Source organism: Amblyomma americanum, chromosome 1, assembly GCF_052857255.1.
Source record: "Amblyomma americanum isolate KBUSLIRL-KWMA chromosome 1, ASM5285725v1, whole genome shotgun sequence".
Classification (NCBI taxonomy): Eukaryota; Metazoa; Arthropoda; class Arachnida; order Ixodida; family Ixodidae; genus Amblyomma; species Amblyomma americanum.
Genome location: NC_135497.1, coordinates 286,964,247 through 286,989,235, shown reverse-complemented (window position 1 = coordinate 286,989,235; position 24,989 = coordinate 286,964,247). Strand labels below are relative to the sequence as shown.

At 49.6% G+C, this 24,989-nt stretch overlaps 1 long non-coding RNA gene across 1 annotated transcript; it reads left to right on the top strand.

Annotated features, from left to right (window-relative positions):
- Positions 1-15,790: 15,790 nt before the first annotated feature.
- Positions 15,791-17,169, top strand: LOC144097794 (uncharacterized). The gene is made up of 2 exons (XR_013307099.1): positions 15,791-16,232; positions 17,048-17,169. It is a non-coding gene; the product is annotated as an uncharacterized LOC144097794 (long non-coding RNA).
- Positions 17,170-24,989: the final 7,820 nt, after the last annotated feature.

Genomic DNA, 24,989 nt, shown 5'->3' with positions numbered 1-24,989 from the left:
GATAAAGACGCTGGAATAAAGATGCGGTAAGCGCCACCACTGCAGCAGCGAAGCTGCATCAACCTGTCTCTCGTGAACGGCGGGTATAAGCAGAGAGGAGAGCTGTCCACCCCGGGGACAACTCAGGAGCGGCGACGAAGGTCTCTCTGCCCTTGCTCGCCTACGTGCAGCTCCATCTTCACGCTGACGCCCAAGGACGCGCGCCTCAGTGCCGACAGGTCCGCTGTTCGGGGGGCGCCAGGACCATGCACCACGGAGTTCGTTGGCAATGCGAGCAATATCCCCGAAGCGAAGAGGTGCGCGAGTAGTTCCAACGATCAACCGCCTGACGACGCCTTTTGTCATGCGACCATGTTGATTCATTACTGTCATTAAAAAAAAGAAGAAAAATTTTCGAGCGGTAGGTGTTATATATGGAGAAGTTCCCAGCTGCGTTCACGGTGGCTTAGTTCGAACACGAACGAATCAAGCCCAAGCAGGAGCGTGCGCGACACCAGAGGCGCAGCGCGAACAGGGCTTCCGATCCACGATGAGATTTATTGATGTGCCGATACAGCGACAGAAAATAGTTCACACAACACGGCGTCTGTCTCCACTAAAGGTACGAGTCAATACTGTGTGCGCAGGTTTTGACTTGATCCACACTGCTTATGCAACGAAGCGTGGAGAAAATGTGAGTGGATCATCTTGGCCAGTGGGTCGCATTGACATTCGGCTCTAGTATGTACTTTTAGCCTCTTTTGGACTGTTACTCCTACGCGGCCACTTTGCCTGTTAAGTGAACAAAATTAACTACGATGCGTGTAACGTACAGACAGACGGTCGATGACGACAAAATTTTTTTACGGAGTGACCATCACGAAAAGCGACGCCATGTTGGTTTATCGACCATGTCCCATCTGCAGGCTTTGGTATGTTGCCTGGGTACGGTGGTCGGTTGGGTGCATCCGGCACAGTAGTTAGGGACGCCCCGTCGCTTTGGTGTCTCGACGTGGTTTCGTTGGCGGTGGGGCACAGATGAAGGCCAGGCCAAACAGGGCCCTGTGGCACGTCCTTGGTGCGGGCTAAAGGCATGTTCGGTTCATTTCAGAGCAACTTTGTCGCTGCTAGCTTCGTCATCGGCCCTCAAGTTTGTCCACGCTCGGGTTTAGACCTACGAAGCTGCCTCGCAGAGCTGAGCGTCCACTACTTTCCAGCTGTCTGCCCAAGGAATTTAACACAAAAGAACAGGGACAGGGTGCGCCGGCCCTAGGTGGGCCACCTAGGTCGCGTGACCTTGTGGCGCCGTCACAACGTGCCACCTGATCATGAGCAAACTGACCACCGTGGCAGGTGGCAGTAAAATTAATGACTGGTCGCGAGAGGTTGCTCCGCAAAAGCAGCCTCTTTCTCCACAATCCCCACCAGTGGCAGCACCTGCCATCGCAGGGCAGTGGTGCATCGCTGATATGCTACACTACTGCGCCAGGAGTGGTATATGAGGTCTCCCTGGGATGCATGAATGTTAAGCAGAGAATGACCAATTCTGCATAAATGGACATTAATCCGTTAACGCTGTCACGTCATTCCCTTAAGCCGAAGCTGAAGTGCCCCCTCAAATTTTTCTTAGCGGCCACACTATTCAGAACACTGAACAGCTTTTCTGAGTAGAACTCTGAACTCAGTTCAAATGGAATTCAGTAGCACATATCGCATGGCGTGTCAAAAATTCCTGAGCCACTATTGATGGCCCGACTCGAGTTGCCACAGGGTCGTTTAGTGGAACCCCATGCGGAGCCTCATACACTCTAAATAGTTGCCAGGATTGGCCTCCTGGTCACCGAGGACCTGGACGCAGAGCCCTGAAAACACTCCTGGAGATCCATCACGCGGCGCGGTGACGCTTTTTATACGATAGCGCAGAGCTGCAGTTTCATGCATTTTTGTTGACACGACCTCCCAACATGATCATTTAGAAAAAATCATTATGGAGTCTCTCGGAGCTCAGTCCAACGATGTGCGAAGTATCAAGTGCCGAGCAGTGATTTATGCAGTGGTAGCTTGAAACTGTTTTAGACGGGCGCCGAGACATCAGTAGGTAGGGAGCGGGGGGCTCTGATTTCATAACGCACGTTCTTGCGCACTATAGCTAAAATCAGCTCACCCGTTGAATCCTAGCGCTCAATTTTTAGTCATTTCATTGTTCGGGACATGAAGGAAAATGAATGCGTTATGTTGGCTGGTGACCTTGTCTCTCAGGGTGCGACCCAGGGCTGACACACCGCTCTGCATAAAGCCCCTCAATGAAGCAAAAGTAACGTATAGCTTAGAACTTTCCCGGCTTCCCTACTGTTCTAGAGAACCGCCGCATAATCCAGCCTCCCATTTTCCGAGCGCCGTGGTCACGTGTTAGCGCGCGCTTTTTTTGCTCCGCAGCAGACGCCGGTCGCCATTGTCGGCGGTAGGAATCGCAGTTCGCAACAGCAGCTCGGGTTCGCCGTCAACGCGTAGACGCCGTTAAAGATGGAAGAACACTTCCGCCAAAACTGTTGCACAGAAAGAAAATAATAATAATAATTGGTTTTTTGAGAAAGGAAATGGCGCAGTATCTGTCTCATATATCGTTGGACACCTGAACCGCGCCGTAGGGGGAAGGAATAAAGGAGGGAGTGAAAGAAGAAAGGGAATAGGTGCCGTAGTGGAGGGCTCCGGAGTAATTTCGACCACCTGGGGATCTTTAACGTGCACTGACATCGCACAGCACACGGGCGCCAAAAACGCTATGGCTATAATATCCCACTGATAAGCACAACATATAAAAAAGAAAACAAAAAAATCATTCCCCTATGCACCTTGGTTCGGTGACTGTTAGCTCCCTTCATAAGTTTGTCAATGGGCCCCCTCATTTCATTTAACTTATCTGCTAATACCTTAACGAGGGTCTCGGTTCTGGCAGTCTTGATGCCATATAAGTAGCTTAAGAGGCTCTGGCACAGTTTCCGCCCTCGCCGTTAGATGACGTTCCCCGTCACGCCCGCGGTATTACAGGACGTGCTACGTCCACGCTATGGTGGAGGGGTGGCGCTGGTGAACACTCTCAAGGTTCGCTTACACCCAATGAACATAAATACCCACTAGAGCAGCAGATTGGACAGCATCGGCGTAGCTCAGTTGGTAAGAGCACCGGACGCGATATTCGGAAGGTCGTGGGTTCGGATCCCACCGGCGGCAAGGTTATTTTTTCTGCTGCTTTATAAGTAATTTTCTTTAAGCGATTTATTAATATAAGTACTATAATATCCCACTGATAAGCACAACACATAAAAAAAGAAAAAAAAACATTCCCCTATGCACCTTGGTTTCGTTGACTGTTAGCTCCTTTAATAAGTTGGTCAAACGGCCCCTCATTTCATTTCACCTATCTGCTATATATATATATATATATATATATATATATATATATATATATATATATATATATATATATATATATATATATATATATATATATGAAGGGAGCCAACAGTCACCGAAACCAAGGTGCATAGGGGAACGCTAATTTTTTTTTTTTAGTGTGTTATGCTTATCAGGTAGGATAATAATTCTTAGATTAATAAATTGCTTAAAGAAAATTACTTATAAAGCAGCAGAAAAAACAACCATGCCGCCGGTGGGATCCGAACCCACGACCTCCGAATATCGCGTCCGGTGCTCTTACCAACTGAGCTACGGCGACGGCTGTCCAATCTGCTGCTCTCGTGGGTATTTATGTTTACTGGGTGTATGCGAGCCTTGAGAGTGTTCACCAGCGCCACCCTCGACCATAGCGGCGGACGTAGCACGTCCTGTAATACCGCGAGCGTGACGTAGAACGTCATCTAACGGCGAGGGCGGAAACTGTGCGAGAGCCCTCTTATGCTACCTTTGGCCTTAAGACTGCCAGAACCGAGACCCTCGTTAAGCTATCAGCAGACAAGTTAAAGGAAATGAGGGGCCCGTTTGACAAATTTATGAAGGGAGCCAACAGTCACCGAAACCAAGGTGCATAGGCGAACGCTAATTTTTTTTTTTTTAGTGTGTTATGCTTATCAGTAGGATAATAATTCTTAGATTAATAAATTGCTTAAAGAAAATTACTTATAAAGCAGCAGAAAAAACAACCATGCCGCCGGTGGGATCCGAACCCACGACCTCCGAATATCGCGTCCGGTGCTCTTACCAACTGAGCTACGGCGACGGCTGTCCAATCTGCTGCTCTCGTGGGTATTTATGTTTACTGGGTGTATGCGAGCCTTGAGAGTGTTCACCAGCGCCACCCTCGACCATAGCGGCGGACGTAGCACGTCCTGTAATACCGCGAGCGTGACGTAGAACGTCATCTAACGGCGAGGGCGGAAACTGTGCGAGAGCCCTCTTATGCTACCTTTGGCCTTAAGACTGCCAGAACCGAGACCCTCGTTAAGCTATCAGCAGACAAGTTAAAGGAAATGAGGGGCCCGTTTGACAAATTTATGAAGGGAGCCAACAGTCACCGAAACCAAGGTGCATAGGGGAACGCTAATTTTTTTTTTTAGTGTGTTATGCTTATCAGTAGGATAATAATTCTTAGATTAATAAATTGCTTAAAGAAAATTACTTATAAAGCAGCAGAAAAAACAACCATGCCGCCGGTGGGATCCGAACCCACGACCTCCGAATATCGCGTCCGGTGCTCTTACCAACTGAGCTACGGCGACGGCTGTCCAATCTGCTGCTCTCGTGGGTATTTATGTTTACTGGGTGTATGCGAGCCTTGAGAGTGTTCACCAGCGCCACCCTCGACCATAGCGGCGGACGTAGCACGTCCTGTAATACCGCGAGCGTGACGTAGAACGTCATCTAACGGCGAGGGCGGAAACTGTGCGAGAGCCCTCTTATGCTACCTTTGGCCTTAAGACTGCCAGAACCGAGACCCTCGTTAAGCTATCAGCAGACAAGTTAAAGGAAATGAGGGGCCCGTTTGACAAATTTATGAAGGGAGCCAACAGTCACCGAAACCAAGGTGCATAGGGGAACGCTAATTTTTTTTTTTAGTGTGTTATGCTTATCAGTAGGATAATTCTTAGATTAATAAATTGCTTAAAGAAAATTACTTATAAAGCAGCAGAAAAAACAACCATGCCGCCGGTGGGATCCGAACCCACGACCTCCGAATATCGCGTCCGGTGCTCTTACCAACTGAGCTACGGCGACGGCTGTCCAATCTGCTGCTCTCGTGGGTATTTATGTTTACTGGGTGTATGCGAGCCTTGAGAGTGTTCACCAGCGCCACCCTCGACCATAGCGGCGGACGTAGCACGTCCTGTAATACCGCGAGCGTGACGTAGAACGTCATCTAACGGCGAGGGCGGAAACTGTGCGAGAGCCCTCTTATGCTACCTTTGGCCTTAAGACTGCCAGAACCGAGACCCTCGTTAAGCTATCAGCAGACAAGTTAAAGGAAATGAGGGGCCCGTTTGACAAATTTATGAAGGGAGCCAACAGTCACCGAAACCAAGGTGCATAGGGGAACGCTAATTTTTTTTTTAGTGTGTTATGCTTATCAGTAGGATAATAATTCTTAGATTAATAAATTGCTTAAAGAAAATTACTTATAAAGCAGCAGAAAAAACAACCATGCCGCCGGTGGGATCCGAACCCACGACCTCCGAATATCGCGTCCGGTGCTCTTACCAACTGAGCTACGGCGACGGCTGTCCAATCTGCTGCTCTCGTGGGTATTTATGTTTACTGGGTGTATGCGAGCCTTGAGAGTGTTCACCAGCGCCACCCTCGACCATAGCGGCGGACGTAGCACGTCCTGTAATACCGCGAGCGTGACGTAGAACGTCATCTAACGGCGAGGGCGGAAACTGTGCGAGAGCCCTCTTATGCTACCTTTGGCCTTAAGACTGCCAGAACCGAGACCCTCGTTAAGCTATCAGCAGACAAGTTAAAGGAAATGAGGGGCCCGTTTGACAAATTTATGAAGGGAGCCAACAGTCACCGAAACCAAGGTGCACTCTCAAGGCTCGCATACACCCAGTAAACATAAATACCCACGAGAGCAGCAGATTGGACAGCCGTCGCCGTAGCTCAGTTGGTAAGAGCACCGGACGCGATATTCGGAGGTCGTGGGTTCGGATCCCACCGGCGGCATGGTTGTTTTTTCTGCTGCTTTATAAGTAATTTTCTTTAAGCAATTTATTAATCTAAGAATTATTATCCTACTGATAAGCATAACACACTAAAAAAAAAAAAATTAGCGTTCCCCTATGCACCTTGGTTTCGGTGACTGTTGGCTCCCTTCATAAATTTGTCAAACGGGCCCCTCATTTCCTTTAACTTGTCTGCTGATAGCTTAACGAGGGTCTCGGTTCTGGCAGTCTTAAGGCCAAAGGTAGCATAAGAGGGCTCTCGCACAGTTTCCGCCCTCGCCGTTAGATGACGTTCTACGTCACGCTCGCGGTATTACAGGACGTGCTACGTCCGCCGCTATGGTCGAGGGTGGCGCTGGTGAACACTCTCAAGGCTCGCATACACCCAGTAAACATAAATACCCACGAGAGCAGCAGATTGGACAGCCGTCGCCGTAGCTCAGTTGGTAAGAGCACCGGACGCGATATTCGGAGGTCGTGGGTTCGGATCCCACCGGCGGCATGGTTGTTTTTTCTGCTGCTTTATAAGTAATTTTCTTTAAGCAATTTATTAATCTAAGAATTATTATCCTACTGATAAGCATAACACACTAAAAAAAAAAAATTAGCGTTCCCCTATGCACCTTGGTTTCGGTGACTGTTGGCTCCCTTCATAAATTTGTCAAACGGGCCCCTCATTTCCTTTAACTTGTCTGCTGATAGCTTAACGAGGGTCTCGGTTCTGGCAGTCTTAAGGCCAAAGGTAGCATAAGAGGGCTCTCGCACAGTTTCCGCCCTCGCCGTTAGATGACGTTCTACGTCACGCTCGCGGTATTACAGGACGTGCTACGTCCGCCGCTATGGTCGAGGGTGGCGCTGGTGAACACTCTCAAGGCTCGCATACACCCAGTAAACATAAATACCCACGAGAGCAGCAGATTGGACAGCCGTCGCCGTAGCTCAGTTGGTAAGAGCACCGGACGCGATATTCGGAGGTCGTGGGTTCGGATCCCACCGGCGGCATGGTTGTTTTTTCTGCTGCTTTATAAGTAATTTTCTTTAAGCAATTTATTAATCTAAGAATTATTATCCTACTGATAAGCATAACACACTAAAAAAAAAAAAATTAGCGTTCCCCTATGCACCTTGGTTTCGGTGACTGTTGGCTCCCTTCATAAATTTGTCAAACGGGCCCCTCATTTCCTTTAACTTGTCTGCTGATAGCTTAACGAGGGTCTCGGTTCTGGCAGTCTTAAGGCCAAAGGTAGCATAAGAGGGCTCTCGCACAGTTTCCGCCCTCGCCGTTAGATGACGTTCTACGTCACGCTCGCGGTATTACAGGACGTGCTACGTCCGCCGCTATGGTCGAGGGTGGCGCTGGTGAACACTCTCAAGGCTCGCATACACCCAGTAAACATAAATACCCACGAGAGCAGCAGATTGGACAGCCGTCGCCGTAGCTCAGTTGGTAAGAGCACCGGACGCGATATTCGGAGGTCGTGGGTTCGGATCCCACCGGCGGCATGGTTGTTTTTTCTGCTGCTTTATAAGTAATTTTCTTTAAGCAATTTATTAATCTAAGAATTATTATCCTACTGATAAGCATAACACACTAAAAAAAAAAATTAGCGTTCCCCTATGCACCTTGGTTTCGGTGACTGTTGGCTCCCTTCATAAATTTGTCAAACGGGCCCCTCATTTCCTTTAACTTGTCTGCTGATAGCTTAACGAGGGTCTCGGTTCTGGCAGTCTTAAGGCCAAAGGTAGCATAAGAGGGCTCTCGCACAGTTTCCGCCCTCGCCGTTAGATGACGTTCTACGTCACGCTCGCGGTATTACAGGACGTGCTACGTCCGCCGCTATGGTCGAGGGTGGCGCTGGTGAACACTCTCAAGGCTCGCATACACCCAGTAAACATAAATACCCACGAGAGCAGCAGATTGGACAGCCGTCGCCGTAGCTCAGTTGGTAAGAGCACCGGACGCGATATTCGGAGGTCGTGGGTTCGGATCCCACCGGCGGCATGGTTGTTTTTTCTGCTGCTTTATAAGTAATTTTCTTTAAGCAATTTATTAATCTAAGAATTATTATCCTACTGATAAGCATAACACACTAAAAAAAAAATAGCGTTCCCCTATGCACCTTGGTTTCGGTGACTGTTGGCTCCCTTCATAAATTTGTCAAACGGGCCCCTCATTTCCTTTAACTTGTGTGCTGATATATATATATATATATATATATATATATATATATATATATATATATATATATATATATATATATATATATATATATATATATATATATATATATATATATACACCCGCGAGGCGGCACCTCCTCTCCCTCTATCCCAGTGCAGCACATCTGGTGGAGCGAGCGGCGACGGCAGCGGCGTCGACGGCGCCGCCATCTGTTGGAGCGCAGCTGCGGTGTTGCTAGGCAACGGCGGCTTAAGGTCAGGCCACCAGCATACGGCTGAAGTGCGCGACCAGCCGAAATGGCTCGCTGGCTGGAGTAGTAAAGCTTTCGATTTAAAACATTCGTGCGGGCGCGTGGTCCACTGCGCGCCAAAGCGCTAGCGTTGGGAACACAACGCGCTGAATACATTCACTATAGTGCCGCGAACTCTCTCGCTCACGCCCCTTCCAACGTATGCTCCGCAATCAAAGCGATCACAGGACAAAAAGTTTCAATAAAGGAGCACAGCGTTGGTCGCGGCAGCTATTTCAGTAACTGATTTGTCGATCTTCCATGTCATCATGTCATTTCGACCGAAGCCAAGGCAAAAACGCAACGCAAAATTCATTCGGATGCGCGGTCTGCTGCGCGCCAAAAGGCGGGCGCTGGGAGCGTCTGCTAGCATACCCCTGCCTAGGTGCCGCCACCGTCGGCGCCCTGGAGGAGCCGAGAGAAGGAGAGCCGGCATAGGAGGAGGAGGGAGGAGATGTCCTTACTTTTAGTCCACTGGCTTTAGATTTTCTACATCGTCTTTTGCGCGGCAGTTTCGTTCGCTGCCATGCATGCGACTCAGATTTTCAAGCCGGGTTTTGCGTGGATGGTGCTCGCAGTGTTGTGAAAACTTTTTTGTGGTAAATTCTGTGCACTTTGTGACTTCAAGCGAGTGTGACACACGTCATCCAGCTTTGCGCCCGGCTGCAAAAAAGGCAAAAGAAACGACGCCACCGGTCATCATTTTTTTGATATCGCTTCGCAATGACAGCCAGTTAGTGCAGTTTTCAAACTTGCTGCGACACAAAAATTACCACAATATCAAGCTCTGTGCACAGTTTCATCACGATCCAGCGGTTGAGGCGGGAAAATTTTTAGAAGTCTTTGCGATAAAAATGCACAATATACTGCATGAAATAATATAACAGGGGAGGTGAAATTTCTACTCCAGAGAGCTAACTGCAGGCCATCTTATAATTCCCAAGACTGTTGACAAGAAGGTAGTGGCTGATTCGGCAATGGATACATGCTGTACAAGCAGCTGTTGAAAACTGCAGCCTCTGCCTGTGACCTAGAGAGAAAGCTGATGGAACTAAATATTTAAATATCGGTGCAGGTGTAATTGCAAATCTTGATGGAGAAGAGGCGAAGTAATAAAATGTTCACCATGGTCAACTTCCGCGAGGTAGAAGAAAGAGAGAGGAGAAGGACTTTAACGGAACAGGAGAGGTCTGCCTGGTTATCGGCCTGGCATGCTACTCCAGGAAAGAGAAAGGTCCTGGCATTGAAGGCAGCTAGAGGAAGTTACAGACCAAGGAACTAAAAGGAACTATAAGAGCACTGGTTATCTGCCTTTGCAGCGCCTGACGTTCATGTCATAAGCAAGCGTCATCACAATGCACAGCTCGATGCTTGTGCACTGAAACAGTGCTGTCATAACATCCGATGGTGTAAAGTGCTATAACCGACGAAAAGAACACAGTGAGAAACTAAAGTGCTTGGATGGTATGTTACACACAACACGTAATAGAAGCACTCCTCATTTATTGTGTTGTTGTTTGTCTCAACCTGGCAAGTGTACCTTTGTGCCTTGCAAGTATCGTGGCATTTTCAACGTGTACCAACACCAGCTAGGCATTATTTGTTCACGCCGGAAAAAATTAATTTACCTGCTGGCCTGGGCACGGCGCCGCCTCTCTACGGATGTGTAGGAGACGACGCGCGAGATGTGTAGAAAAGCGCAACTGCAGCGCCGTTAGTTCAAACTCCCAGTCAACGGTTTTAACTAAGGGGCATTATTTTTAACACGATAGGCACGCCATCAAGCGGAGGGCATATGAAACTACAAAGCATAGGGTTAATATACTATACAAAGCTACGGCCATAAAATCCAGTCCATGCATTGCAGACGGCGTGGGGAGATATATGGGTTGGCTTCCTGACCCTGCGGTGCTGGGATATAGGAGCTCTCACCAATGTGGTGAGGGCTCCTCGCCACCGGGGGTATCCGTTGCTAAACCGTCGTTGCCGCTTCAGATGACGCGGTTGTTGCGACGCCGCGACCTTTCTTTCCTCACATATCCCTTTCCACTCTCCTACCACGGCCGCTTGATGCAAAGCGCAAAGCGCAAGCTTAGCCACAATGGCTGCCACGTGCAGGCCTCGCTTTCCGCTTTGTATCAAGCGGCCGTTCTCCTACTGACTGCACGTGGCAGCGATTGTGTCTCAGCTTGGGCCAGTGGGCAGGCCTGTGCACTTTTCTTTTCATCCTTCACGTATCAATAGAACCCTACTTCTCCCTTCCTTAACAACCCAATTCCCCAACAAACGGCCTTGAGCCTACCTCTCTAAATAAACAGCTCATTCATTCATTCATTCATTCATTCATTCATTCATTCATTCATTCATTCATTCATTCATTCATTCATTCATTCATTCATTCATTCATTCATCAGCCACAACAGCAACACAACAGGCGGCGCCGCTCATGCATGCATGGATTTTTCCTCCATGCAGGTATGAGCTCATGGCTCGCTCTTCTGTGTGAGCGTTTAATAATAATTGGTTTTTTTGAGGGAAAGGAAATGGCGCAGTATCTGTCTCATATATCGTTGGACACCTGAACCGCGCCGTAAGGGAAGGGATAAAGGAGGGAGTGAAAGAAGAAAGGAAGAGAGAGGTGCCGTAGTGGAGGGCTCCGGAATAATTTCGACCACCTGGGGATCTTTAACGTGCACTGACATCGCACAGCACACGGGCGCCTTAGCGTTTTTCCTCCATAAAAACGCAGCCTGTGAGCGTTTACGTACTGATTTTTTAGTGTGGCCATGAGCTGTTCGTCGTTGCCCCGGAAAGCTTGCGTTATGCTCTATTGGGTCTTGTGACATTCTGTCTTAGTTTTCGTAGGATCGAGTAAATGCTTGAGTAGAAACCGTGTTGTGATTGCCCAGCTGCCCATTGAGGCGGTCGCAAGTCTGATGCCACTGCTCTCGGCTAAGCTCCCACGTGTATGCCTCGATATCCTTTTAAAGTAGGGCTATTCGAATTTTAAGTGTCGGTTATGCTTATCGAGCGTGTATGTTTCGTTGTGCTTCCATCATGTGCACTAGCTTAGCGTCCGGATTGGTACCGCTTCCCTCCTCCTGTGTCGCACTTTTCGGGGTTTTGGCGTCGTCTTGCAGCAGATGTAGCTGACCCGCCCTTCACCCCTACCTCGACAGGGCGGAAGTCACGACACTGAGATGCCAACAAAGGCCATTCTTAGCCCCTGCCGAATATGTTTAATTACAAGCGGTGAATACGACCCTGCATGCCCGCACTGCGGTGACGGGACGCACGCATCGGAATGCGCTAGCAAACCCCCTCCGACGACACTTTGTGTGGATTAGCTCACATAATCCAGGATATACAACGCCAAAGCTGGCGGCGTTCGTTGTGTTCATTGGCGTTGGAACTGAATGAATGAATGAAAAAAATTTGGCTTCAATCCACTAGGTGAAGGTGGTTGAACAGCGAAGCTGTAAAACGACACCCAATTTAGCCATTGCGACATCACTTGAAAGTTCACACACGTGGCTCAACAAACAGTGAAACTAGAGACAAGTGAAATGTACTTACGTTACCCTTCTTCACCTCACAACGACATTCACGACTGCTTTATGATCAGTATGATATGCACTGAGATTTTCAGTTCTAACTGTATAAATGTTCTTTGCTAAGGTTAAATCAATGCATGGACCATGAATGGTGATTGGATTAGTTGCATTGGTGAAACGGTGTTCCCATTGTTCACACGCGTCTTATCATCCATGATGTGGTTTTGAAGCTAGTTTTGTGTTTTTTCTTAATGAAAACTAGTACTTATCTGTATGCTCTGAGCCTGATGTCACAGGAGATTTACCCGTTATGTGTTTTTTATTTTTAATGTACTACATTTAGTATTTCTTATTTTATATAATTTTAAATATTTACGCATTTTTTATTTTTCTATTTATAATTTTTAAATTTCTTATTACAATTTTTTTTTGCATTTCGACTGCTTTATTATCAGTATAATATACGACTTCTATGCTGTTGGGCACTTCTCTCACTCTGAGTAGCATCCAATTTTTAGCCTGGCGTGTTTTGCTGACGGCGCCGACGACACAAAAATTTCCTTGGACGGTAGAGGCATACAGATTCGCTGTACATCATCATTGGTCCACCGAGAAGGAGCTCCCAAGTCCCCGGTAGGGACACGTAGGCTTGGGACGCGGCTAGGGGATGCTCCGCAGCGAGACTTCCCAGCCGATGTTTGAGCCGGCGGCCGGGGAATCGGCGCATTCCCAAATTATTCTACGGCCGATCGGTAGTAGAGAGGGAATGTTCTAGACTCCGATGATTTTTTGGAAAGGAACGGCGCATAACTGGCTCCCTGGGTTAGTGGACACCTCAATCGCGCGTTGAGGTACGTGGCGGTGGTGAGAGAGATGTGGTCTGCATGCATTAGCGCTGACAACGTTGTGGCAGACACATGGCACTGCAGAAACAGGCCGCAGTGTTCATTAGGAGACCAAACTCTCCCCATCAAACATTAATTGAACTACCACCTGGGAGTGTGGCAGGGTGTACGTACTGCCTATCCAGGGCGCGGAACGCGCTCAACGTTACAGAAGCCAAGCGTCGTCTAGTTGCCCGATACACCACAGCTTTTGCTCTCTAACCAAGTGCTGTAACCCATGAACTGTACGACCAAGCCATTCCCTCTAGTGCGCATGCGCGCACTCTTTCCTTGATCGCTATCATGCTTTCCCTCTCCCCTTGACTTTCCTTTATATTCACGAGTGTGAATAAACCTGGTGTCTTCAGAATGACACGACCGTCTCGTTCACTACTAGAGCGGCGGTGCCGCCGTCCGGGAACATCGTAACACTGGCGACGAGAATTCCCACCGATACGCTACAGCTTCCGGGTACCAGCCACGAAACGAAGACACCCATCGGCCCAACCTCAGTCATGGCCCTCAAGCTTCCGGATTTCGTAGAGGACACAGATAAGTGGCACGCGTATCTCGTAAAAGTCGACGCTTACTTTGAAGCAAACGAGGTTACAGACGACGCCAAGAATAGGGCCTTTGGTTGCAGCGTTAGGATCAAGGACCACTGAGATTCTTTGCGGTAGAGTAGCACCGAGAAAACCGAACTCGCTGAGCTATGAAGAAGTCGTTTCAACATTGAATGAACACTATGATCCTTCACCTAACGCGATATCGGAAAGTTTCAAGTTCTTTCACCGAAACCAGCAAGAAGGAGAGTCTATGCAGACAGGCTAGCCCATAACTGCAACTTCTCGTCGATGCTGCAGCGAATGCTGAGCGATCGCATCGTTTGCGGAGTGCGGTCGAAAAACTTGCAGAAACAGCTGCTAGCGAAGAAGGACTTCACTCTTTCGGAAGCCGAAGCACTTGCTCTAGCAGGAGAAAGCGCAGACCCTGGTTCGCTACAGATGAACAGGCAAGGTGACGCCGTCTGTGGGCTCAACTTTCAGCGGGAAGGGGAACCCGCAATAATAAGGAATAAGCCGAGCATGTTATCGCAACAATGTAGCTGCTGTGGCAGACCGGGGCATCAGACCAGACCATAGCGTGCTCGCTGCGAATGCGCCGATGTTACAAATGCGGGTGACAAGGTCACTTGGCGCGAGTATGCTATCGAACAGTTTCCGCCCACCGATCCTTGGCGATAAGCGAATGTTCAGCGGAAAGTGCAGATAGCGGCAGCAATGCATTGCAGATATGGTCAGTAAAAAGCAATGAATGTATGGTTCCGAACCTACGGAAGCTTGTCACGTGGAATGAAATTTCACTGAAGATGATAATCGACACAGGCTCGCCTGTCTGCGTGGTGCCCAAAGCAATATACGAAGCCCATCGTCATAAATGGCCACCGCTTTGTGAGGCTGCGTTGACCCTTTCATGCTACCTTGGAAAGCTACCAGTACTTGGCGGTCTGCAAATGCGAGCTTCCTATAAGTCAGTGACTGCTGACTGCAAGCTCGTAGTGTTAAACTGCGAAGGTCCCAGCCTTTGCGGCCGTGACTTATTGCAGAAACTCGAGATACAAGGGGCACCACTTCTTCACATCGTTTCGCAGTCAGCCGAATTGAAGCTGGAAAGTCAAGGAGCTGCACCCGTGATGGACCAGTACGCTGACCTTTTCACGGAGGGCGTGGGACTTATCAAGGGGCCACCCGCACGGCTACATATAAAGGACGGAGCAACACCAAGGTTCTGCAAGGCAAGAAACGTTCCATTCGCTCTGCTAGATAAGGTCTCCGCCGAGTTAGACGGACTCGTAGCCAGGGGCATCATTTCGCCTGTTTCCTATGCAGAATGGGCAACCCCGGTGGTTCCCGTATTGAAAAGCGATGGAACAGTTCGCATCTGGGGTGATTTTAAAGTAACCCTGAACCCAGTCTGTGAAATGGAAAGGTATCCGATACCCGTAGTAGACAAAATTTTCGCTACACTTTGCGGTGGACAGCAGTTTAGCATCTTTGCGATGCCTACAACCAAATCCCTCTAGGCGACGATTCGCGTAAATTAGCGGTTATAAACACTCACAAGGGCCTCTTCTGTTACAATCGACTGCCATTTGGAATTGCATCCGCACCTGCGATTTTTCAAAGAACAATTGAGTATGTCCTGCAAGGCCTTCCCGGGGTTCAAGCCTACTTGGATGACGTCCTAATAGCAGATGCGAAGGACAAGCCGAATACGAACCTGCAAGCAGTTCTGCAGCGCTTCAGACAATACGGCATCAAGCTCCGGGCAAACAAGTGCCGACTAGGCGAGGAGTCCGTTGCGTATCTAGGACATAGAATTGACGCGGAAGGTTTGCACCCGTCGGAGAAGAACGTCGAGGCAATTCAGCTGGCTCCGACTCCTCGGAATGTTACGAAGCTGTGGTCCTTTTTGGGCAGGCTGACGTTTTATAACAAATTCTTGCCTAATCTGTCCACGCTTCTCAGCCCCTTATACCGACTTCTGGAAAAGAAATCCAAATGGTCTTGGGATGGGCCTGCAGATGATGCATTCCGGAAAGCTAAAGCCGATTTGTGTTCCGCTCCGGTGCTGACTCACTTCCACCCTGAAAGAGAGCTATTTTTGGAGTGTGATGCGTCACCCTACGGTGTGGGAGCGGCCCTACTCCATCGAATTGAAGGACAGTATCAGCCCTTAGGATACCGATCTCGGACGCTGCCTGCCGCAGAAAAGAATTATTCACAGATAGAACGGGAGGCATTGGCTCTTGTCTACGGTGTCACGAGATTCCGAGATTACCTGCTGGGCAGGCAATTCACACTGGTAACTGACCATCAGCCATTGTTGGGTCTCCTAAAAGCGGACCGGCAAACGCCGGCTATGGCCGCTGCCCGCATTCAGCGATGGGCCATCATACTCGGGGCCTACCGATATCGGTTGCAACATAAGCCTGGAAAATTCATGTGCAATGCCGATGCTCTGAGCCGTCTGCCTCAACCATTGCAGGAGGAAGCGGACCAGGAAGACGAGGCCCAAATCGTACTGACCCTGGACCAGTGGTATCAGCCAGCCGTGCCATTAGAGGAGCTTCAAGCACTCGCCGTCAATGATGAGGTACTAGCACAGGTACGCAAGTACACACGGGAAGGTTGGCCGCACAGTTTTGACATTGAAACGACAGAAATTGCAGATTTTTACAAAAAGCGGCATGAGCTGTCTGTTACTGAGGAAATGCTCTACTGGGCTCATCGCTTTGTAGTGCCAACAGATGCGCGAGGGAAGCTGCTAAGACTACTACATGCAGCTCACCAGGGTGTGTCCGCTATGAAGGCAAAAGCCAGGTCATTATTTTGGTGGCCCGGCTTATAGCAAGACATCGAGCGCATTGCTGTGACATGCCACAACTGCGTGCAATCATCACCGATGCCTCCGGCGAAAGAACCAGTAAATTGGCCCGATACACGAGAAAGGTGGTCGCGTTTGCATATCGACTATGCCGGACCAATCAAGGGGAAAATGATACTGGTTGTCGTCGATTCCCACACAAAGTGGATTGAGGCGGTTCCAGTGTCGCAGGCGAACTCTCACAGCACAATAAATGCCCTGAAGACAATATTTAGCCGTTTCGGCATACCACACACGGTGGTGTCTGGCAACGGGACGCCATTCACAGCATGGGAGTTCGAGCAGTTTATGCAGCGCAATGGAATCGCACATATTCGAACACCTCCATATCACCCCCAGAGTAATGGCCTAGCCGAGCGAGCCGTGCGCACAGTCAAAGAAGGTTTGAAGAAGATAGGAGGCGTTTGCCTCGTAACGTCGTTGGCCCGGCTGTTGTGCAATTATCGAAACGCACCGCATCAAGCAGGCCCTTCTCCTGCAGAGATGCTATTAGGGTACCGTTTGCGTAAAAGATTGGACATGTCTTTTCCTTCCAGAGCCGGCCCTGTCAAAGCAGCGAATGACTCGGGCTGGAATTTTGCACCGGGTGACTATGTGTACGTGTGTAATTACGGGGCCGGCGATAAGTGGTCCCCGGGCACTGTGGAAGCTACTTCCGGCGCTCGCCTCCTGGATGTTAAGACTCCGGACGGGCTTGTCCGCCGCCACTTGGATCAAGTTCGTAAACGGAGCACAGCTGAGACCCCCGCAGCCGTCGACCTGTCGAAGCCTCCTACATCAGGTTGCCCGGTTATAAAGGACTCCAGGCCGGCCGACACATCCGAGAGAATACCAGAAGCGCAACCCCCACAGCTACGGCGCTCCACGCGATCAAAGAAACCTGTCGTGCGTTTTGGCTACTAAGGGTGAAGAAATGCTGTAACCCATGAACTGGACGACAAAGCCATTCCCTCTAGTACGCACTCTTTCCTTGATCGCTATCATGCTTTACCTCTCCCCTTGACTTTTCTTTATATTCACGAGTGTGAATAAACTTGGTGTCTTCTGAATGGCACGACCGTCTCGTTCACTACTAGAGCGACGGTGCCGCCGCCCGGGAACATCGTAACACCAAGTTTAGCAGTCGTTGAACCGCAGCTAATTTGTTGAAGCATAAAGCTTCACTACGCGAGATTTTCGAGCCGTCAGCGGGGCCGCATGTTTGACCTTGAATGTAGATACAGGTCAGTGTGACCGCAAGTTTCACCTTGAAATCCAGGGTTCGACGGAATCCCGTCTGGTCAGGCAGGTTCATGGCGGAAATTCTTCAAGTGTCCACCAATCGTTTAAAAAATGACGTTTTGTTGAAAAATGACTTTGAACAAGGCCCCCCGTAAGCCGGGGACGAAACGTCAATTTATTTAAACGATTGGTCGGCGCTTGAAGAATTTCCGCCAAGTTTCACCTTGAATGTAGGTAGAGGTCAAACCATGAGAAATGAAGCCTGTCTCACATTTCTCGGTAGACACCCGAACCGCGTCCGTAAAGTAAGTAGTAAGTAGTATGTAGTAAGTGGTTTTATTAAAATAATAAAAATTGGCAGTGGCTTAGCTCCGCTATGCCCGGATATACGCAGCTAGAGGTATGTTTCCCTGGCTGAGCTTGTTGTTCTGGTAATGCCAAACGCAAAGTGTCATACATTGGATTACTCACTGGTGTCAAGCCCTTTGGTGCCACAGTCTGTCGCACACACTACAAATGTGTCCAGACGGATTGCTCACAAAGTCTGCTTCAAATGTCCGGGTCGCAGATGCACTTTCGGAAACTCGAATGGTGTGATCAGTCCGACGACGGGCCTTCACATCCTTTTCGGTTGGTTCCCGTTGACTGACGCCTTCAATAGGTTCCATGTCGGCGGCTATGCGGCGTCTATTACGCTCGGCAGTCTGGCGTCTCCGTTTGGCAAGGCGTTCCTCGGTCTGTTCAGGCGTCTCCGCTGCTCACTTCGCTTCCTGACGCCCATTCTGTGTTTGTTGAGTAGCCAACTGCCAGGCGACAACTTTAGGATCGGAAGAGTTATTGTTCTCTTGTCCATACTGCCGTTTAGCACCGGCTGGACACTCCTTCTGTGCATCCATATTAAGCGTTGCGATACAGCCGCCGATTACATATCCGCCTTTTATACGCAATGCTGCGAATACGACGGCGCGCGTTTCGGGTGATAGAGTGGCGTGCGGCGAGGCGGTGGTGACTGACGCGGCGCAGCAGTGAGGTCTCTCTGGTTACGATAGTATCGGCGCATGCGCACATCCGCTTGACGTCACGTTCACCTTCGACGGTGGAGCGAGCACGCGGCCGCGGCGACGAAGCGCGAGGGGCACCCAATGCGCTTCTCCGGTTGCGATGGTAAAGGCGCATGCGCACAACTTTCCTCTCCCATGTACCGGAAAGCGCGCGGCGCACCCACTGCTCCTCTCTGGTTGCTATGGTAGCGGCGCATGCGCACAACTTTCCTCTCGCATGTACCGCGAAATGCTCGACTGAGAGCCTAGTGTAGCTCCCGCTACAAAAGGAAGGAAAAGATTTTTGCTAGCCCCGGCGTCTGCCATCGATACTGAAGCACCTGAGCTGAGGCAGCGGAAATAAAGGATAGCAGGCAGAATGGAGAAATGAAATGAAAAAGGTGAGGGGACAGGAAGAGAGGACAGGGAGAGAGGTAATATACACCAACTATTTACACAATAAGAAATGTGTCCAGGTTGTGCGCGCGATTACTTCATGATGGAGCAATAGAAACGCACGCGCACAGCACTATGTTGACTACAACTGGAGTGGGGCGTCCAGTTAATCGTCTAAGGTAACGGAGCGTTCGGTCATTGCGTGTAACTACCTGGCGGAGAACAGACGGGACGTCAAGCCTGTCTGTTCTTGGAATGCACAGAGGCTCACCAAGGTTCGCTCACGGGTGCGAAATGATATCAAATTTGGTTTCAAGGAAAGTAAATAAGCCTGTCTCATATATCTGTCTGGACAACCGTATCGCGCCGTAAGGGAAGGACACTGAAATAGACTTGGTTTTAAGGAAAGGCAATGACGACTGTCTCACAGGTGGTCGAAATTATTGCGGCGCCCTCCACTACGGGGCCTCTTTCTTCCCTTCTTCTTTCACTCCCTCCTTTATCCCTTCCTTTATGGCGCGGTTCAAGTGTCAGCCGAGATGTGAGACAGATGCTGCGCCATTTCCTTTCCCAATAACCAATTTTCATTTATTCCGGAGCCCACCACTACGGCACCTCTCTCTTCCTTTCTTCTTTCACTCCCTCCTTTATCCCTTACCTCACGGCGCGGTCCAGGTGTCCAAACGATAAATGAGACAGATACTGTGCCATTGCCTTTCTCCAAAAACCAAATATTATTATTATCTCCCATCTCAATCACATCATCAGAAAACAGTGTTCCTATGTATGTTCCCGCAGGGAGCAGTGTTGCGCGTCTGTTTTCCCTCGCCGCTCCGAACGACATTCGCCGATAGGCGGTCACACGATATTCGTGACGTGAGGTGTTCAATTTTCCGCGGGGCAGCTGACTTCACAGGTGCAGTGCCGAGCGACCCTTTGTCAGCTCGACGCCTCACGTGAGTCCATGCTGTCGGATACATTACACACATTTCCCGTGCACACCTGTGGCGTCAGGTGTGGGGCTCTGCTGTGGCAGTGAGCCACGCAGTTGTCAGCTATTACTGCGTGCAGTGCGCCAAACTGCAGCAACTGCACTGGAAACGGCAAAGCGTTTTACGAACTGCCATTTGGAAGTTCGGCGGCTGAAATGCGTCGGAGATTAAAGTGGCTTTTAAGAATGGGCCGCGTTAAGCGCGACGAAATATAACTATTTAACACAAATCAAAAGATAATGCTTTAAATAAAAATTAGGTAAGCTAATATTATTAACGAGAAAGAGTACTTTCAAGTTCCTTTAACGATTGCCGCCGCGGTGTCCGAGTGGTTATGACCATCGGCTGCCGACCTGAAAGACACGGGTTCGATCCCGGCCGCGGCGGTCGAATTTCGATGGAGGCGAAATTCTAGAGGCCCGTGTACTGTGCAATGTCACTGCACGTTAAAGAACCCCAGGTGGTCGAAATTTCTGGAGCCCTTCACTACGGCGTCTCTCATAGCCTGAGTTGCTTTGGGACGTTAAACCCCTATGACCAAAACCTTTAAAGATTCGTTATTCCACGGCATTTAACAACGGGGTACATTTTGTGAAATGTTTTAAGCAAGCAATTGAGTATGGAATTTTTTCGTAAGGCCAGACTCGTCTGTTCAACTCAAGCTTTACTCTGCTTGCTTGTAACAAGCTGCAGAATCATTTTAATTCAATGGAGATGCGATTTAATATTTTCCGCGCATAACTCGCACAGAACACGCAGCGGTGCTAGGTGTGAAAAAATAAATTCATCACTGTACTTTTTTTTCTTAAGACGCGCACAGAGGAAGACAGGACGGGACAGACGCTGTTCCAAAGGGAACAATCGAGACTGCTTGTTCAACTCAAATTACTTGTTCCAGAAAAAAAAGAAAAGAATTTCTTAGGACTCCAATTTGCTGTTAACCTTTGGCGATTATTGCTGTATGCACACCCTCTGCATATCCAAGATGAGTTTTTGGCGTTATGGTTAAAAATTGCGATCGAGTGTAATTTGTACGTAAATAAAAAAACAAGCCCGAGCGCTCTACACAGCGAGCCCATGAACGCAGCCCCTGCACGCACGAGCGGTGGCTGTCCCGCACAGCTTGGAATATGATGGCGGACCTTCGCACAACTCTGCTCCCTGCGGGAGCATATACAGGAACACTGTATGCCATCGGGCTCCCTCTCAGGGAGGAGGAGGAAAACTATTTATTGCTAGTAATGGGCTCCCTATTCCGACAGTCCACTGGCTTGCGCTGCCTCGAGGGCCCTGCGCGCCAGTCTGTGTGGCTGATCAGAATCTCCGCTGAGAAGTATGGCCTCCCACTGCCACGGGTCTGGGTTTGGTATAGTTGTCGATAGCGGGATTTAGTTGGCAAGCCCACACCATGTGACAAGCCGAGGCTATTTCTCCACAGTGCGGACATTACGATTCATAGTGTGTGGGATACGAAATGTTTAGGCCGCGGTGGCTCAGTGGTTAGGGCGCTCGACTACTGATCCGGAGTTCCCGGGTTCGAACCCGACCGCGGCGGCTGCGGTTTTTATGGAGGAAAAACGCTAAGGCGCCCGTGTGCTGTGCGATGTCAGTGCACGTTAAAGATCCCCAGGTGGTCGAAATTATTCCGCAGCCCTCCACTACGGCACCTCTCTCTTCCTTTATTCTTTCACTCCTTCCTTTATCCCTTCCGTTACGGCGCGGTTCAGGTGTCCAACGATATATGAGACAGATAATGCGCGATTTCCTTTCCCCCAAAAAACCAATTATTATTATTAAAGGTTTAGATTTACGGGTATTCGTTTGAAGGTGTCTGCGTCTGTGTTCCTCAGTCTTGCTTAGGTCTAAGTGCGGCAGAGGGTGTGGGTGCCTCGCCAACTTGTGGTGTTCAAGGTATTCTTCGTAAGTGGTCTCTGGTTGAGGATCGTGTTCCGCGGTCTCATCAGACGCGGGAGAGACACGGATAAGCGCTAGGGCATGCTTGCGAGGAGCGGCATTCCCTCCCATTTTGACCATGCGGCCGGGGACAAAAATAATAATAATAATAATTGGTTTTTGGGGAAAGGAAATGGCGCAGTATCTGTCTCATATATCTTTGGACACCTGAACCGCGCCGTAAGGGAAGGAATAAGGGAGGGAGTGAAAGAAGAAAGGAAGAAGGAGGTGCCGTAGTGGAGGGCTCCGGAATAATTTCGACCACCTGGGGATCTTTAACGTGCACTGACATCGCACAGCACACGGGCGCCTTAGCGTTTTTCCTCCATAAAAACGCAGCCGCCGCGGTCGGGTTCGAACCCGGGAACTCCGGATCAGTAGTCGAGCGCCCTAACCACTGAGCCACCGCGGCGGGGTCGGGACAAAAATGACGTTGACGGTTCTTGTTCAGTATTGAGAGTGCAGTCTGCTGCACTTGTCCGTTCATAAGGGAGGGAAGAAGCGTAAACCTTTTAGACCAATGGGATACCTTACATCCCAGCTCCGATCCAGAGGTCCAACTGAAGACCTTCCGACTGGCTGAAGCCGCCGATAAGGTCCAGGGACTCCTGGCTGTCTTCTAGGTTGGAAGGCTACAACCTTCCCTACATCTGTTGGACAATTACATCCAATTGCAAGAGAAGGCAAGTGTAGCAGGCGGCGGCAGAAAGTTAGGCGGGCGGACGTGTGTGTATAACACGTTAATAATAATAATAATAATATTAATAATAATAATTGGTTTTTGGGGAAAGGAAATGGCGCAGTATGTGTCATATATCGTTGGACACCTGAACCGCGCCGTAAGGGAAGGGATAAAGGAGGGAGTGAAAGAAGAAAAGAAGAAGAGGTGCCGTAGTGGAGGGCTCCGGAATAATTTCGACCACCTGGGGATCTTTAACGTGCACTGACATCGCACAGCACACGGGCGCCTTAGCGTTTTTCCTCCATAAAAACGCAGCCGCCGCGGTCGGGGTCGAACCCGGGAACTCCGGCTCAGTAGTCGAGATAACACGTTCGCTGAAACAGCCTTTATGGTAGGCGTTTTAACAGGTCCTGTGCCAAGGTCTTGCCTTTGTAGAGGGCTGCGCTCGAGCCTGGCCCTGCTGCTTGCGGACCGGGCAGGTCTCGGCGATGGTAATTAACATGGTCCTTATGGCAGCGCAGGCACCAGGGCGCACAGGGATGGGCAGCGTTCGCATGGAGAAGGGTAGGTGGTGGTTCAGGTAAGGCAGTGTGCTTGGGTGGAAGGGCACTGAAACTTCCTGTGCCCATGCTGAAGTCAGCGAAGGCAGCAAAATGCACGAGGACGGTGTGGGTAGCGGCGTTACGCTATTTGTTCGAAATAGATTGTTCCTGGGACGGTGCGGCCCTCAAAAGAAACAAGGACGGTGTTCGTGGTTCTCATCATCCGTACGCCGATGATGGTATTGGTGCGAGAAGGGATGCCGGCCAGGAGTTAGGACAGGGCATGGTGCGGTCAATCCGGAACATTCCTCAGGCAGCGTTAACGGCTGTGCGTTCGTACGGGATTAGGTGGTGAGGATTCGAGTTAGAAAGCGATGAAATGCCAGTTTCCGATGAGAAGCCGTTTTAAGATGAGACGCCGGGGCCCGATTAGACGTCGAAGGACGCTGAGACGCCGGGGACTCATGAAACATTGAGAAGGCGTTTCACAGTGTCGTTGGAGTTTGTCCGAATAATTAGAAGTCTTTTGTCCTCTCGGTTATGCAGTGATTTCAGCGCGTGCGTGGTCAGTGAGGTGGGCGGTGGACGTCATAAGGTCGAAGATATGACTCACCGATGCAGACGCGAGTGAGGCAGGGAGGTGAAAGCCAACTGAGATGAGCGTGTGTCGATGGCGGGTTGGTTCGGGAAGCTTGCGGGTTCTACGGCCGTACATAACCGTGCTGAATGAAATGGGGTCTTCTACGTTTTGAAGTGGAGACATGTTGGGTAGCTTGCAATACGGGAGCTGGCAAGGCTTGTGGTGAGGCCAGAATCGTGACCAGCGTAACGCCTTCTTCGGTGACTTCGATCGCCTGCACAGGATGTGGCGTGGCGGACGCGGCGTCGGCGGTAGGCTTACCGTGGCGGGTGCCACTTCGTATCTTCAAGGGATCGTTCAGTGCTTAAAAACGGTCCGATTACCAAAATATGGGCGTTGGGTGAAAGCTGGGAACTAGGCGGGAACGATCTTGAAGATATTTTTGGGCAATGTGCAAAGTTTCCAGCCTGTTGGGGCAGATTGGAGGGAGCTCGATTTGAGGCGGTCGCGCCGAGGTCATGGAAAACCTGAGAGAGTTGTGGGCGCATTAAATTTTGCATCGGAAAGTGGCTGCGGATGGCACAGGACAGGCTTAATTTGAGACAGTTGCATAAGTACTAATAAAAGCGCCTGTCAGCCAATGGCCTTCAGGTTCACAAGGGAGAGGCCTTTGTCCTGCAGTGTGCGTAGTCAGCCTGCTGCTGCTGTTGCTGTTGTTGTTGTTGCCTTGGTCACATGACACATACCCAAGACGGCGAACTGGCCAGGGTTCAGTGGGGCGACCGCATAGAATAGGAAAAACCGGAGTAAAGCTAAGGATTGTGCCTTGGGTGAAATTTCAGAGTAACTTAAAAAAAGAAGAAACAAAATATCGGGAGAGAATATCTGAGAATTAAATAATTAAGGACATGAAAATACCCAAACGCTTTTTTGAATGCGGAAATTTTTTAAACAATTAGCAAGGGAATCTGCCGATAGCTGTTATATAATTGTGGAGGTATTGGCAAACTTGATGCAATGCAAAACCCCTGTCGAAAGAGAGGAGTAGAGAAACCGACAAGGTGAGACCCAA